Raw genomic sequence first — 16,316 nt, 5'->3', positions numbered from 1 at the left:
AGTTGCCTCATCCTGGGCCATCTCCAGTCATCCTGATGAATATCTGGTCACTGGATCCAGATGGCTCTGGAGGAGAAGTGAGGCTGGTGACCTGCACAGCCCTCCCTCAATCAAAACAAAGTCAAGTGCAAGTCATGTCATCATTTCTCTGATGGCATGGTCTTCTTTGGCAATGAAGGATGAACATACTTAGAAATCCTCTGTTTCAAGTTCTGTCTATTTAACCAATTATTTAAAGGTATTCTTTTCCTCCTACAGTCTTGCCAGACATCTGGATTCTTGGTTGTAAGCCTTTCTCTCCTTTTTATAATCTCATGTTCCAAGTTCTCCTCACTTTTATGGTAGCAGCTTCTGAGTATTGTGTGATCCTGGTTATAGCTCTTTGGTAGTATTAATTTTCGTACTTGGTACTTTTTTTGTATACTAGCAGTAACTTTTTTTAAATTTTCTCTGGATTCTGACAACAACATTCCTGGGAGTTTTTATTGGAGGACTCTTTTAGGAAGTGACTAGTGGATTTTATTTTCACTTTGCCCAATGGTCCTAAGAAATTTTGGCAGTTTTCATTTACAAGTTCTTAAAATGTAGCATCCAAGATTTTTTGTGGTCATTATTTTAGGTAATCTGGCAATTTTTAGATCATCTTGTGTCATGTTTTCTAGGTCAGATGTTTTTGATATCTTGCATTTCTTGCTATTTTTCACTCTTTTGACTTTAAGTTTTTTATTGTATTTTGGAATTGTCTTGTGTTTGACTCATTCTAATTTTCAAGGAATTCAGCTTTTGAGTAAAGCTTATCACTATCTCTTCTAATATATTAAATCTCCTTGCCATATTTTCTCCCTATTTCACTATGTGTCTCATTTAATTTTTTCAGATATCCTTATAGTCAGTCCTTGTGCCCAGGACATTGATTTCTCTGAGGCTCTACTTGAATCCACTGTGGAATTATTCTCTCTTTCTGGTTTATTCCTTAGGCTTCTCTCAGTCCAAGATATTTCTGCATTGTATTTGACATTTTATTCTGTTTATTCAGAGCTGCAAGTTACATTTCTGAGTTGGGGCTTATGCTTAAAAAAAATTCTGCTTTCATACTCCTAGGCCCTTCTTGTTCCTGAATTCAGTGGTTAATAGTAGGCCCAGTCTTCTTAAGGAATTATCTGTTTTCTGTTTGCCCCTGATTTCCTCCTCTATAAAATGGAGATAATAACAACATTTCTCACAGGGTGATTGTGAGGATCAAATGAGATTTTTTTAAGAGCTTAGCACAATATCTGGTGCATAGAAGTAGCTTAATGAATTCTATTGATCATCATCTTCATCTCCTTGTGGCTCAGGCCCAGGCTGCCTGGATGTTGGTCCTCTGTTCTACTTTAGATGTATCCCTACTGTCACTCTATACTAGGTACTACTCTGACCCAATTATCCTGCCTTTACCTTAGATGGGAACCTTCGCTCTCCCTGTTCTGGTCCTGGGTACTGTTCTGGCCATATCTCCTGACTCAAATGTGAATGGCATTCCTGGATCACCCCATGATGGGCCTGGGAGCTAGTCTAGCCCTGTCTTGCATGTGTCAGAAGTGGAATTCAAAGCCAGGTATTCCTGAGTCTAAATTCAGGGCTCTATCCACTCTACACATCTTTAATATGATAAGAAACTTTGTCAAATGCCTTGACAATCAGCATATGTAGCGCCAATGCAATATTCATAGTACCCACAGCAGCCACGAATATTATGGCACAATTCAGAATCACAAAATACCACAGACTCTCTACATGGAAGCCAGAACCAAAACATTTATTCAGACCCAAATCCATCACAGCAATGAAAATCAATACACAATAACAATGCAGAGGACAATACCAGCCCCAAGCTGTCCCCCTGCTAGGCTTTCCACAAACCAAGTGCATTGCACTCATCACAAGCAGGCTCTCTTAAACAAATCACAAAGAATCACAAAATCACTCACACTACCCAGGAGCCTGCATCCTTCCTAGCTCTGATGGCTCTCAAGACTAACTCCCTCTCAGCTCGGCTCTAGCTCAGCCTCTTCCTGCTTCACCTGTTCAGTAAACTTCTCCCACCACAGGCTCTGTGTGACTTAATGGGTCTATTAGTGAATAGGAAAGATTTTCCAATTCAAATGACCATTACAGCATACCAGACAAGGAGGGGAAAAGAAGATACTCCTGGAGGAATGGACAGCATGAGCAAAGTCCTAGAAGTGGGAGATATCACAAACATATTTCTGCGATGGATCATGCTATGTCATAGGGATTTCAGAGAACTAGTCCAACCCTTTTGTTTTATAGATGAAGAAACTGAGACATTGAATATAGCCCAGTTTAGCTGAAGCACAAATTGTATGAAGGGAAGTAATATGAGATATTAGGAGCTCCGTGTTAGGTAGTTTAATCTTAAAGTGATATTTAAGATTAATTAAATATAAGACATACCAGAGGGAAGAAGGCAAGGAGTTAAGGGTATTAGCAATAGTCCAAGTAACAGGCAGAGCCTGAACGATAATAGTGAGAAGAGACACAGGAAATAAATGCAAGTAATACTGGATATCATTATATAAATCTTTCCCAAAACCTTTCACTAGCTTTGATTTAAAGACAGTAGTCTATATATCATCCCATAATAGCAAAGATTTAGAGTTGAAAGGAATTTTAGAGAAATCTATTCCAACTCCCTAATTATACAGATGAGGAAGATGACTCCAAGAGCGGTTAAGAGATTTGCCCAAAGACTGCCCAAAAGTGGGACTTAAACTTGGGTCCTCTGAAATCCTGTCCCAGCCCTGGCTAAAAGATTGCTTTGATGATTGTTTTGAAGAGATAGCTTGATCAAACATTTCATCCACGCCACCAATGATTTAACACAGGGGCTATTGATATTATCTTGTGAGTTAGATTTGTAGATTGGAACATGGAAGGAAAATGAATTATGGGGAAGGGAATAAGCATTTACATAGTGACTAGTATGAGACAAGCCCTGTCTGTGCTAAGTATTTTACAAACATTATCTCATTTGATGCAAGCCAGTAGTGTCAGCCTTTTAACATGTAGATTATTCCTATTACCCAAGCAGAGGTAATCCTTTGGGAATTGTAGGCACCTGATTTAGGAGAGGAGATTCTGCAATTGTTTATACAAAGCAGTCATTCATATAATAATAAATAATATCTTCTATCTGCTTTACCTTTAAAAGCCACTGGTTTAACATAAATAATACCCATTGTATGTAAATCTAACTGGTTTCTCTGTAGCTCACAGGATCACAGATTTATAGGACCATGTATTTAGAGCTGGAAAGAAAATTAGAGGTCATTGAATCAAGCTACTTTATTTTACAGATGAGGAAACTGAGGCCTGAGAGGTTAACTGACTTGCCCAGAAGGAAATTTAGAATTCACACAATCTGATCTACATTACCCAAAAATTACTTTAGAAGGGGAGGTGAAGTGGTAGAAGCTTAGTCATAAGACTGAATGAAACCCAAAACATAGAGGCAAAGACAACAATTTTCCTCCACCCAATCCCTAACTGCCTGAGGGGCATGAGACTGTTCTTGTTTGTTTGTTAGTTTTTTTCAACCTGTGAGTCTCTTTAGCTAGAAGAAAGACCTTCAGGGAAACCATGCCCAATGGCACACTTGCCACTGTACTAGCAAAATAAAACAAACAAAAAGCTTTACCATTTAAAAATGGTATCACTTTTGATAGAGTAGGGGTGTGTGAGTAAATGTTTAACAACCAGTTCTCTCAAAAAAAAAAGTTACCAATACTTTTAAGTTTAATCAGCATTAACATTTTTCTAACGCTTTAATAAGTCTAGACAATCAACAATAAATCAAACTGATCTGTAGCATCTGTCTATGCGTCTGCCTCAGTTCTATTAAATGTTCACACTGAAAATTTAACTATCAGTTTTCAAGACCTGGTATGAGTTGGCTCCAGGGCACTATTCAATCACACTGAATGACATTACTAAGTAAATTTATGTCAGAAACAAATAAGTAGATACTGTTGCTTTACAGATATTATAAGAGAGAAGACTTTGGGGTCATAGGCTTTGAAAATCACATAGGCAAATATGTACATTAAAAGGTACTCTCAGTGGAGTCCCCCCTCTATTTTTCCTGAATGATTTCAGCAAACACTCAAATTATCTTTGATGTCAAAGGGAAGCAATGAGACAGTGAATTTAAAAATATTCATATTAGACTTTGTAATGCATTTTATATTGATGTGTGAACATGAATATTTTTGATATTATAGACATTCACAATACAGTATTTTTTAATGCAATCATGATGCCGCACTGTAAAGAATCCACTCAGGAGAGGACAGAAACTTCTCCAGCTTCCCATTTCATCATTATGCTCTAAACTTTTCTCTAATCTCTATGTTACCTCTAATACTAATGGACAGCAATTACCTAAACTGATCTTCATTGTTGACTCTACCTCCTCACACCCCTTCCTTCCTCAATATCTTGCAATTGGACCTCCATTCTCCACGCTCTGTTGAAATACTTCTTGCCAAGGTTACTAATGACTTCTTATAACCAAATGAAAAACGTCTTTCTTTCTGTTCTCATGTTCCTTGAACTTCATATACCATCTGTAACTGTTGACCAGCCTCCTTTCCTCTATGACCACTACTGTATGTACTTTCCTGACTCCTCAGACTTCTCATATTCTTAAATAAATGTTCTGAATTTGGACCTCTTTACACTCTCCCACTTGATGACATTATCTATTCTCTCAATTTCAATGATTATGTCTTTGCAGATGATTCCCGTCTTTATTGCCATCCCTAGAGCTCTTGTCTCATATATATATATGTGTGTGTGTGTGTGTGTGTGTATGTGTATAAACATACATATATATATATCTGTATGTATATGTGTGTATAGCCCCCTAGATGTCCCACTAACATCTCAAGTTCAACATATCCAAAATCAAACTCGTCTTCCCTCTGACAATCTCTCTTCCCCTAATTTCTCCATTTCCATTGATGTCATGATACCATGCTCCCAATGAGGCAGTTTCATAACTTTGAACTTTGTCTTTGACTCTTCTCCATCCCTCCCCACTTCCAATATATTGCTGATTCTACCTCTACAATACTGTTTGCATCCACTTACTCCCTTACCTTTCCTTTTCTTGCTACAATTACCTCATTTCCTCATGTCCACAATAATATTAAACTGTCTTGCTACTTCCAGTCTATCTCTTCTCCAATTCATTCTTCATGACAATAACTGAGAAATTTTCCTTACATACCACTCTCATAATGTCACTCTTCTATTTGAAAACCCCAGTACTTCCCCATTGCCTATAAAGTATAAACTCCTGTTCCTGGCATTGAAGGTTCTCCATAATCTAACTTTCTGGCCTAGCCTCATACTACTCCCCATCACATAACTCTGAATTCTAACCAAACTGATCTACTACTCTTTGTGTTCTGTTAAGATATTGACTTGTCCAGTATTCACCTCTGCTTTTAAAAGACTCCAAACTTGAAGTGGATTTCTCATATCCCATCTTCCTGCTCTTACCTTTCAAGGTTCAAGTAATATTCCATGAATATTCTCTAACATAATCTGTGCCTCCAAACTAAAAATGATATCTTTCTCTTCAAATTTTTCATTGCATTTTAGCTGGATGTCTTCATATACTCCCTTGAATCGTAATTATTTATATACTCGCCACTGCAATAGCAAAATAGAACAAAACAAAAAAAAACTGCACCAACTAAAAATAGTACTGCTTTTGATAGGGTTGCAACAGGAGTGTGTTGGTAAATGTGTAATAACCAGTTCTCTCCAAAAAAGGGGGGAGGGGAGGTGACCGATGCTTTTAAGTTTAATCAGCATTAACATTTTTCTGTCACTTTATTAAATCTAGACAATCAAAAAAATAAGAAATCAAACTGATTTGTAGCATCTGTCAGTTTCTATTAAATGTTCATGCTGAAATTATAACCATGGGTTCTTAAGAATTGGTATGAGTTGGCTTCAGGGTGCCCTTAGGTCACAATGAATGATATTACTAATTTATATCATTGTATCTTTGCTATTTCACTATTAGGCTGTAAGCTCCCTTAGTGCAGTGAATGGTCCATATCTTTGTACTCCCAAGTGCCTAGCAGTGTCTATCTAGATCCTAATAAATTTTGTTTGAATTGAAATGAATCTGTGTGGTTCACAGTTTGGGAACACATAACCTGTACAGGTAGTTCAGTTGGAAAATAGAAATAGATTTAGGAAGGGATGATCTACCCATAATAGAGTGTTAGGAATATTTAAGAAACATTTCTACTCTTTGTATATTACCACGTTCTTTCCACAAAATGTCCCCTGGTGCCACCAACAAAGGCAAAATATTGGATTGGCTATTTAATTTTGTCTAAACAAGTATCATTGTTTTTTATTACATTTTAATTTATTGTGCTTTGTAGGCTGCATGAAGAGAAAGTGAATTGTTTCAACAAATAACTTTCAAAATGAAGGCCTAGGAAGGAAGGGCAACATGTAATAGAAAGAGCATTAGATTTGGAGCCAAGGACATGTATTCAGTTTCCAGCTCTACTACTTACTACCTGCATAAACTTGAGAATTCACTTTGTTTCTCTGGGCCTCAGTTTCCTCATCTTTAAAATCAGAAGGGTTGAGCTCAATGACTTCAAGTTCTTTCCCAACCCTAAATCTCTGAGCTCACAAACTGGAAAACATGTAAATGGAGAACTACTAACAAATTCACAAAGTAGCATTAGTGCACTAGAGGTCTTCACCTCACTCCTTGGTGGACAAAGAACTGGTGGCCATTCTTGATAAGGATGCTGAAGTACAAAAAATATCATAAAGGATGAAAAAGTCATAACAGCTCTTCTCTTCTGCTTTCCATGTCCAACATCCCCATGTCATTATCCCCATACAGAGTTTCAAAACCCTCAATCACTGCATCTGCTCCCTGTAATGTTAATGAAAAATCTTCCCCACCCATTAATGGCTCTCAGACCAGGAGAGGCTTGGTTTGAAGGAAAACCCACACTTTTAATTGCTAACAAGGCAATGGGTCAGGAGGGTCATGCCCTCTGGCTCTAATACACACACACACACACACACACACACACACACACACACACACACTGGAGTGAGGTTTTGCATTGGAGGCTTCTTGGAAGAAGTTTAGAGGGTCAGATGAGGCTCTGGGTAGCCACCACCCATCCCCCTACTTCCCCACACCCACTTCCCTCTTTGAAAACCCAGATGTTGGTGCTTCTCTCTCTGGTAACTATGTATCTATGTAATGGTCAGACAGTTGCATCTGTCTTTTGATCAGTGATGTATATATTGCTTGTGGTCAGACAGTTAGAAGCCCTGTCTGTTGGTCTTTATTTCTCTACTTGTATTTTCTGTGTTGGTGAATATTATTAAAATACATTGTTGACCCCTCAAAAGTTGCTTTCCTTTTAGTAAAGCAGATCTAAGAATCTGTACAACAAGTCCTCCTGTGTATGCTTGGGTATTTGCTGCTACACTCCCTCATGAGGGTCTCCTCAGATATTCCTTCTGGTTTCACAGAAACACAGAACTACAGACTCTAAGAGTCTGAAGGTACTTCAGAGTTCATCTAGTCCAACCTATATCTGAACAAGAGCCTCCTCCACAACATAAGTGATATGTGTTATACAGATTTTGCTTGAAGACCTTCAATAATGGAGAACCCACCATTTCTAAGACAACACATTCTACCTCTGTACATTTCAAACTTTCAGGAAGCTTTTGTCCCTTGAGGGATTATGGATTGGATTAATGAGATCCTATAGGGTTCTAGGGTTGAATGCTGTCAGTACTGGCAATTGGAAATGTCTGGAGACATTCCTTAAATATAGGGAATTCCTCTTCAATTTGGGTTTCACATATGACATGTAGGCTGTCATGGGATCTACATCTTTCTGTTCCATACCTCGCTTGAAAATGGAGGTCATTGAGCAAAGTTATATTTCTAGTTGCCCCTTCCAAGGAATCCTACATTTTGTTAGCCTAGACATGGAAAATACCTTGTGAAATGAAACCTTTTCAATTTGGGTTTTTCTGCATCAAGACGATTTATTGTTTGTTTGTTTGTTTGTTTGTTTGTTTTTGGTAATTCACAAATAATAAACACAACAGGACCATGAATTCTCCAGATGAGCAATTCTCAAATTTTTTGGTCTCAGGAACCTTAATACTCAAAAATAATTGAAAGACCCTCCCAGTGAACTTCTTTTTATAAAAAATATGGGTTATTTCTGTTGATATTTACTACTTTAGAAATTAAAATATCTTAGTGTTGAAAATAAATTTGAGGGGGTGGAGCCAAGATGGCGAAGTAGAAAGACACACATACACATAGCTCCGAACTAACAAACCACAGAACGGCTAGAGGGGACCAACCCAGGGCGAATTCTGCACCCAGAGACCACGGAATATTGGAACGAGGGAGATTTCTGTTCCGGAGAGACCTGCAAACCTCTCGCGGGGGGTCCTTCGCGCCGTGGACTGGGCGCCGGGACGGGGAGCAGAGGGCAGCCCTGCCGTGGCCACGACACCGTGAGGAAAAGATCCGAGAGGGCTACGGGGATGGGATCTCCAGTGGCCACGCGGGTTCCCCCACCCACAGAGGGACCTGCAAACCTCTCGCAAAAGGTCCATCGTGCTGCAGACGCGGAGACCGCATGGACCTGCGGTGGCGGCAGCCGCGGCTCCGAGAGGTACAGATCCGAAAAGGCTCCAGAGACGGGATCTCCAGCGGCGGCACTAGCCCCCCCACCAACAGGTGACTGACAGGGATAGGTGAGAGAGTGTCTTTGGCAGGTCGAGAGGGGAGTGGGGTGCCCCCATGGCTCGGGCCCCCCCAGGAGATAGAAGCTGAGAGGCGGCTACAGACAGGGGCTCCCCAAACGGGCGGGAGCCTGGATCCATTGTGGATGGTCTGTGCATAAACCCCCTGAGGGAACTGAGCCAGAGAGGCGGCCCTGCCCCTGACCACCTGGACTTAATTCTCGCACTGAATAGCAGCCCTGCCCCCGCCAAAAACCCTAAGGCGGGAAGTAGCATTTGAATCTCAGTCCCCAAACGCTGGCTGGGAGGACCAGGAGGCAAGGTGGGTGTGAGGAGAACATTCAGAGGTCAGGTCACTGGTTGGGGAGAATGTCAAGAAAAGGGAAAAGAAATAAAACCATTGAAGGGTACTTTACCAGAGAAAAGACACTTCCTCCCTTCCTTTCTGATGGGGAGGAACAATGCTTGCCATCAGGCAAAGACACAGAAATCGAGGATTCTGTGTCCCAGCCCACCCAATGGGTTCGGGCCATGGAAGAGCTCAAGAGGAATTTTGAAAATCAAGTTAGAGAGGTGGAGGAAAGACTGGGAAGGGAAATGAGAGGGATGAGGGAGAAGCATGAAAAGCAGATCAGCTCCCTGCTAAAGGAGAACCAAAAAAATCTTGAAGTAATTGGCACCCTGAGAACTAGCCTAACTCAGCTGGCAAGGGAGGTTCAAGAAGCCAATGAGGAGAAGAATGCTTTCAAAAGCAGAATTAACCAAATGGAAAAGGAGATTCAAAAGCTCACTGAAGAAAATAGATCTTTCAAAACTGGAATGGTACGGATGGACGCTAAGGACTTTATGAGAAAGACAGATATCTCAGAACATACTGTGCAGATTCGAAAAATGGAAGATGATGTGAAATATCTTATTGGAAAAACAACTGAGCTGGAAAATAGAATCAGGAGAGACAATGTAAAAATTCTGGGACTACCTGAAAACCATGATCAAAAGAAGAGCCTAGACATCATCTTCCATGAAATTATCAAGGAAAACTGCCCTGAGATTCTAGAACCAGAAGGCAAAATAAATATTCAAGGAATCTGCAGAACACCGCATGAAAGAGATCCAAAAAGAGAAACTCCCAGGAGCATTGTGGCCAAATTCCAGAATTCCCAGGTGAAGGAGAAAATATTGCAAGCAGCTAGAAAGAAACAATTCAAGTATTGTGGAAATACAATCAGGATAGCACAAGATCTGGTACCCTCTACATTGAGGGATAGAAGGGAATGGAATAGGATATTCCAGAAGTCAAAGGAACTAGGACTGAAGCCAAGAATCACCTACCCAGCAAAACTGAGTATAATACTTCAGGAGAAAAAAATGGTCTTTCAATGAAATAGAGGACTTTCAAATTTTCCTGATGAAAAGACCAGAGCTGGAAAGAAAATTTGCCTTTCAAACACAAGAATGAAGAGAACCATGAAAAGGTGAACAGCAAAGAGAAGTCATAAGGGACTTACTAAAGTTGAACTGTTTACATTCCTACATGGAAAGACAATATTTGTAACTCTTGAAACATTTCAGTATCTGGGTACTGGGTGGGAGCACACACACACACACACACATGCACACATGCACACATACATAGAGACAGAGTGCACAGAGTGAATTGAAGAGGATGGGATCATATCTTAAAAAAAAAAATGAAATCAAGCAGTGAGAGAGAAATATTGGAAGGAGAAAGGCAGAAGTTATATGGGGCAAATTATCTCTCATAAAAGAGGCAAGCAAAAGACTTATTAGTGGTTGGATAAAGAGGGGAGGCAAGAGAAAAACATGAGGTCTACTCTCATCACAATCCACTAAAGGAAAGAATATAATGCACACTCATTTTGATAGGAAAACCTATCTCATAATACAGGAGAGTGGGAGACAGGGGCACAAGCAGGGTGGGGGGGAGGATAGAGGGGAGGGCATGGGGAGGAGAATGCAATATGAGGTCGACACTCATGGGGAGGGAAAGGACCATAAGAAAATAGAAGTAATGGGGGACAGGATAGGATGGAGGGAAATATAGTTAGTCCTATACAACACAACTAGTATGGAAATCATTTGCAAAACTAAACAGATATGGCCTATATTGAATTGCCTGTCTTCCAAGAGGAAGGGGTGGAGAGGGAAGGAGCTAAAGAAGTTGGAACTCAAAGTGTTAGGACCAAATGTAATGTTCTTACCACTGGGTAACAAGAAATACAGGTTAAGGGGTCAAGAAAGCTATCTGGCCCTACAGGACAAAAGAGAAGAAGGAGACAAGGGCAGGGAGGGAGGATAGAGGAGAGAGCAGATAGGTCACAGGGGCAATTAGAAAGCTTGGGTCTGGGGGGGGGGAGGGGATAAAAGGGGAGAAAATTTGTAACCCAAAATTGTGTGAAAATAAATGTTAAAAGTTAAATAAAAAGAAAGAAAGAAAGAAAAAAGCAATAAAAAATAAACGGTGGTAAAAAAAAAAAAAAAAAAAGAAAAAAAAAAAAGAAAATAAATTTGACCTCATAGACCCCCTAAAAGGATTTTGGACAACCTCAGGGTTCCCAGGACTATACTTTGAGAACTGCTGCTGTAAACATTTCTTTTAGTTCATAAAATCTTAGATTTAGAACTAACATGGATCTTAGAGGCCCTCTATTCCAGCCCCCTCAGTTTATAGATAAGCCAATTTCCAGATATCTTATTTCCCCCATTAGAATGTGAGTTCTTTGAGAAGAGAGATTGTCTTAATTTTCTGTTTTAATCCCCAGTGTTCAACACAATGTTCAGCACATAGTATATGCTTAATAAATGCTCCATTCATTCTTTCATTCAATCAAACTAAGGCCCATGGAAGGCTCCGTGATTTGCCCAGGCTCACACAAGTAATGTCAGAGGCTGGATGTGAACTTCTGACTCTAGAGACAAAGCTTTTTTTCCACTCTCCCATGTTTATAGTTGTATTAGTGTGTGTGTGTGTGTGTGTGTGTGTGTGTGTGTGTGTATACAGACCACATACTACAGAAAATAGTTATGTGTGTGTGTGTGTATACTGCTATAAAAATTCATCCACAAAAATCTGACTGCTCTTTTTTCATGTGTTTTTTTTTTTCCCTAGGATATTCTTGATATATTCATTGGTGGGGAAGTATAATTCAAAGCACTGTATTTGGAGGCAAGAGGCCAAGTTTTGAATATCAGCTCTTTTACTTACTGCCATTGTGACCTTGGCAGGTCACTTGATGTCTTTATGATAGTGTTGGACCAAATAAACTCCAAGTTTTCTCATAGTTCTAAAGTGTATGATCAAAATCATTCTCATTGAGATTCTGTAAAGATAAGAAAGTAGGCATATCTGTCAGTAATTACCAAAGTGGAAATGGCACTAAGAAATCTGGGGAGAGGCATTGGCTTTGACCCAATGCATTTGGAAATAATATCTATTACTTATGGAGCACATAAACCTTTTTGAAGTGCATTGCTTCCATTATCTCACTGAATTCTCAAAATAGCTTCATGAGATAGATTATTATTATTATTCTCATTTTATAGATGAGGAAACTAAGGATCAAAGAAGTACCCAACAAACCCCATGCTTTCTGAACCCAGGTGGAACATTTTACCCACTATGTCATACAGTTCTTTCAAAAGAAAGCTGTGTTGAAGACAATGAAGCTTTAAAGCTCTCAATGGTTGATTTTTTTTGATACTTCCAAAAGAAGATTCTAAAGATGGAAAATGTCACCAGATTTTTTTTTAAGGAACCTAGGTTCTATTTAATTTATTATAAAGATTTGGAAGAGAGGAAGGGGAGATATCTAGGACTGTGATTTCACAGGTATACGAATTGCCTCATGAAAATTCCTCTACCTATGCATATCAGCAACTGGTCTGTCTATACCATCCAGTCTGAAAGAATTCCGTGAAGTAGCAAGAAATTAAATGACTTGCTAAGGATCATGAAGCCAGTATGTGTCAGAAGTGAGACTTGAACCAAAATCTTCCTGACATTAAAGCCAGTTCTCTGTCCACTAGGCCAACTGCCTCCCCACTCTAATAATTACTTCTTTTCAATAGGAGAGAATATATTCTAATGTCATAAGCATGTGTGCCTTCTGTTAGAAGCAACCTTTCCTTAATTACTAGGAACCCTCTATCACAACACAACTGCACAACTCAGTAAACTGCAACAAAGAATAGACTCAGAGTGACAAAGTCTGAAAACTCAACCATGTTGAAGGATTGTAGGTGATAGGACTAGTCAAAATTATGGTTCATTAAGGTCTGTTGGTGGAAATAAATAACATATGCACAAAAACTGCATGCAGTGTGAGCTTGATGAGCTGAAACCATAAACAGGATTGTAAGCAGGATTTAAACACAGTGATTTTGTCAAACTTACAATATGAAGGCATCAATTAGCTTCCAAAAAAAATCATTAAATATAGATTTTTACATCATGAATTCAATTAGTACTACCGATTTGAAGAGAATGTCACCAACACAGCTGAACTTTCAAAAAAAAAAAAAAAAGAAAGTAGGAAAGAGAATGCCTGACCTGGAAATTCACAAAAGGGAGAGACTAAGAGATTTTATATTCTGGGAAATTACAAGGAAGTGGAAAGAAAATGAGGGGACGAATGAAAGAATTAATGAGTGGAAAGTGAAAATTAGTCTAAAACAGAGCTTAAATGGAAAATCTAGCAATAAATCAAAGAGGTAGAAGGAAAATGAGTTCATATGTAATCAGAAAATGTTCCCGTTTAAAAAAAAATATGACATATTTGCTTCATTTAATTTCCTGTAGAAGATTTCATCAGTATTACTCTAGTCTAATCAATTGCCTTACCATTAAGAAGTTTAAGTAAAGCCCTCTAAAGAATTACCACACCCACTGAACTCTTCCCTGCAGATCAATTTATATCTGTATGGTGGGAAAGTAATAGAAGACAGTGCATCAATTTTAGGTCCTCCCTAGTTAGCCAGAACTCATCCTTGGCACTTATAAATCTGAATCGTTTCTGGTTTTATCTGGGAGAAAGAAATAAATAATATACACAAAACACACACTGGGGAAAATTCAAGAATGATGCCATTAATGTGATAACGTATTTCTAATGTCTAAGACCTTCCTACTCAGAGACTGGCAGTGGTTCACAAAGCAGTAAAGCTGTCTCCAATCCTTGAAATGAGGCAGAAGGAAGAACATTTGCATTTAACTTCAGCCCATGAAAAAAACGAAACATGAATATGCTATCTGGCAACCAAGCCAAACCCCAAACAGTAAAGCCTTATTCTTTTTTTAGAGGTAGCTCTTTTAAGAGTCTCCTTAAGAGCTCTCAGTAGGGTGTGTCAATATTGCTCCCCATGGTAATCATATGGTTTGCCTACGCAGACGTTGGATTGTTTTGTGGATGTGAAATATTGTATGTTACCCCTGAGCAGTGGAGCCAGAGAATCCAAGAGCGGTTGTTGAGACTGACAGTTACATTGTGTTCCTGAATAGGGAAACGGCAGAATCAAAAACGCAAGTGGACCCAGACAGAATGTCCTGACCTTTAAGAAAAAGGCTGATTGGATATGGTATTGGCGTCCCTTCATCCTCCACTATAATCCATTACACCTTTCTAAGCCAACTTTCTCATAACTTATGTAGGCTCAGAGATGGGCTTCCCTTAGATTCATTATATGAAGTTTTATTTATGAAAAAACAACATAAGGACATTGTAGTAATTAGCACCAATCTTATTATTTTTAGCTCTTAGTTCATCTCAACTAACTTGAAAGGCCATAGTAGTATCAAATAGTATTATTTACATGAATCTAAGCAGAAGGAAAAAAATAAGTTACATTTGTGAATATCTGCAGATGAGTAGATATAATCCTGGCCATACAATTGTGTACAAACATGTCATCCAATTTACACTGATGTTCAGTTGACATTAATCTATTGAATTTCTGATTTGAAATATTGGCCACATTTTCCAATTTTGCTAAATTCCTTAAGTATAAAATGGGCAGAAGGGAAGAGTTTTTTTAAATTTTCTGTCCATGATTTATTTTCTTTTTCTGCATTAGATTCTTGAGAGAAATACTTTCTATATGTTAGGATTCTAGATAAATTCTATTTATCACAGAATAATAAAATAAATGTCTTTCATTTCAATATAGTATGTATCTTTTAGAAGACAAGAATGTTTCAATTTATACACTATAGCAAGAAAATATTGTTAATGGCTAAATCTCAAAAAGAGATGCAATAATCTATTTGAAGATATATACATTTAATTCATTTTACTCCACTCTCAGTCATTGACACTTTCTTTTTATGGGGTAAAAGGACTAATGAAAAATGTCAACATATAGATTACTTCAAGTTTCATGAGGAGTCATATATTTGCCACCATGTAATCACAAGTATGTAGTATCAGCCATTTTTTTAATCTTCAAGGGAAGTTGAAATCCTTTGCTTCAAATGTAATTAAAGAACAAATTGTTCGATTATTGTACTTACTTGTTACTGAGTTTTTCCTTCACTGATTTTCAAATGAGTTGTTTTCTTCCTAAGAAAGACTTTGATTTGTGTGCAGAATATATGTAACCTGTTCAGTGTTCCCTTTCTTCCTTTCTCTTTTATCCCTTCTTCCCTTCTTTCTTTCTTCCTTCCTTTGTTTTTTAGAACTGCTAAGCTGACCTTCTGCCCAACAAAATCCTCTGCATAAGTTAATGACCTTGATCTCTGTGGTTTCTGATCATAAAAGCTTTCACATTCACCATCTGGTGGGCTTGTTGTACAGTATTTTTTTGGTAATATTTACACCAGTAAGTTTTCATTCATTAATCTGTTGGATCTTTCTTGCCAGATACATGAATTTACCCAGCTTCCTATCTTCCAAACCTGAACCTCTGCGTCTGCAGTCTGATTATGGCACCGGTGCTCCTAGCATCCCTGTTCTGCGGGAAGAAAGAATCTTCTAACTCAATTAGCATTCTAAAGAATGGATTCAGTTTTGTGCTCCATTAAAGTCAGCTAAATTGATGCACTGCATGTCTTTATTTAAAAAATAAAGCTGAACAATTAAAGCCCATGTCTCTTTGCTCAGCTTTTGATTCCACACAAAGCTTTCCCACTTGCTTCCTTTGGATGTAATGTTAACAAAGTCAGTTAACATCAAGAGCTTCAGTAACAGGCATGGCAGAATTCCTTGTTTTTGCTCAATCAGTCTGTGTTCAAACTATCAGTTTGATTTATTTGTCCACATTGACCCTTATTCACCACTTAATTATCCTCGTATAATGTTTCAAGAGCCTCCTGACACAAGGAGAAAGACAATTGCCGATGTTCTGTGAAACAACTGTTGACCTGATGGGCCAAAATGAAGACTGTGGGTCGAAGGTTGTTTGCTTTGGAAGAACCCACTCACCACTGCTGAAAGCCAGGGCTTTAGCCAGTCACTCAAGGCGTT

The 16,316-nt window shown here is 38.6% G+C and overlaps 1 long non-coding RNA gene across 1 annotated transcript in view; it reads left to right on the top strand.

Annotated features, from left to right (window-relative positions):
• LOC140523831 (uncharacterized) overlaps positions 1-15,889 on the top strand; it is a 46,915-nt gene extending 31,026 nt beyond the window's left edge. Inside the window, exon 2 of the long non-coding RNA XR_011973483.1 lies at positions 15,714-15,889. This is a non-coding gene — a long non-coding RNA (uncharacterized lncRNA). The remainder of the gene's footprint in view (positions 1-15,713) is intronic.
• The last annotated feature ends 427 nt before the right edge of the window (positions 15,890-16,316 follow it).

Source organism: Notamacropus eugenii, chromosome 2 (genome assembly GCF_028372415.1).
Source record: "Notamacropus eugenii isolate mMacEug1 chromosome 2, mMacEug1.pri_v2, whole genome shotgun sequence".
Classification (NCBI taxonomy): domain Eukaryota; kingdom Metazoa; phylum Chordata; class Mammalia; order Diprotodontia; family Macropodidae; genus Notamacropus; species Notamacropus eugenii.
Note: the sequence above shows the minus strand (reverse complement) of the source record. Positions and strands in the feature narration are given on the sequence as shown.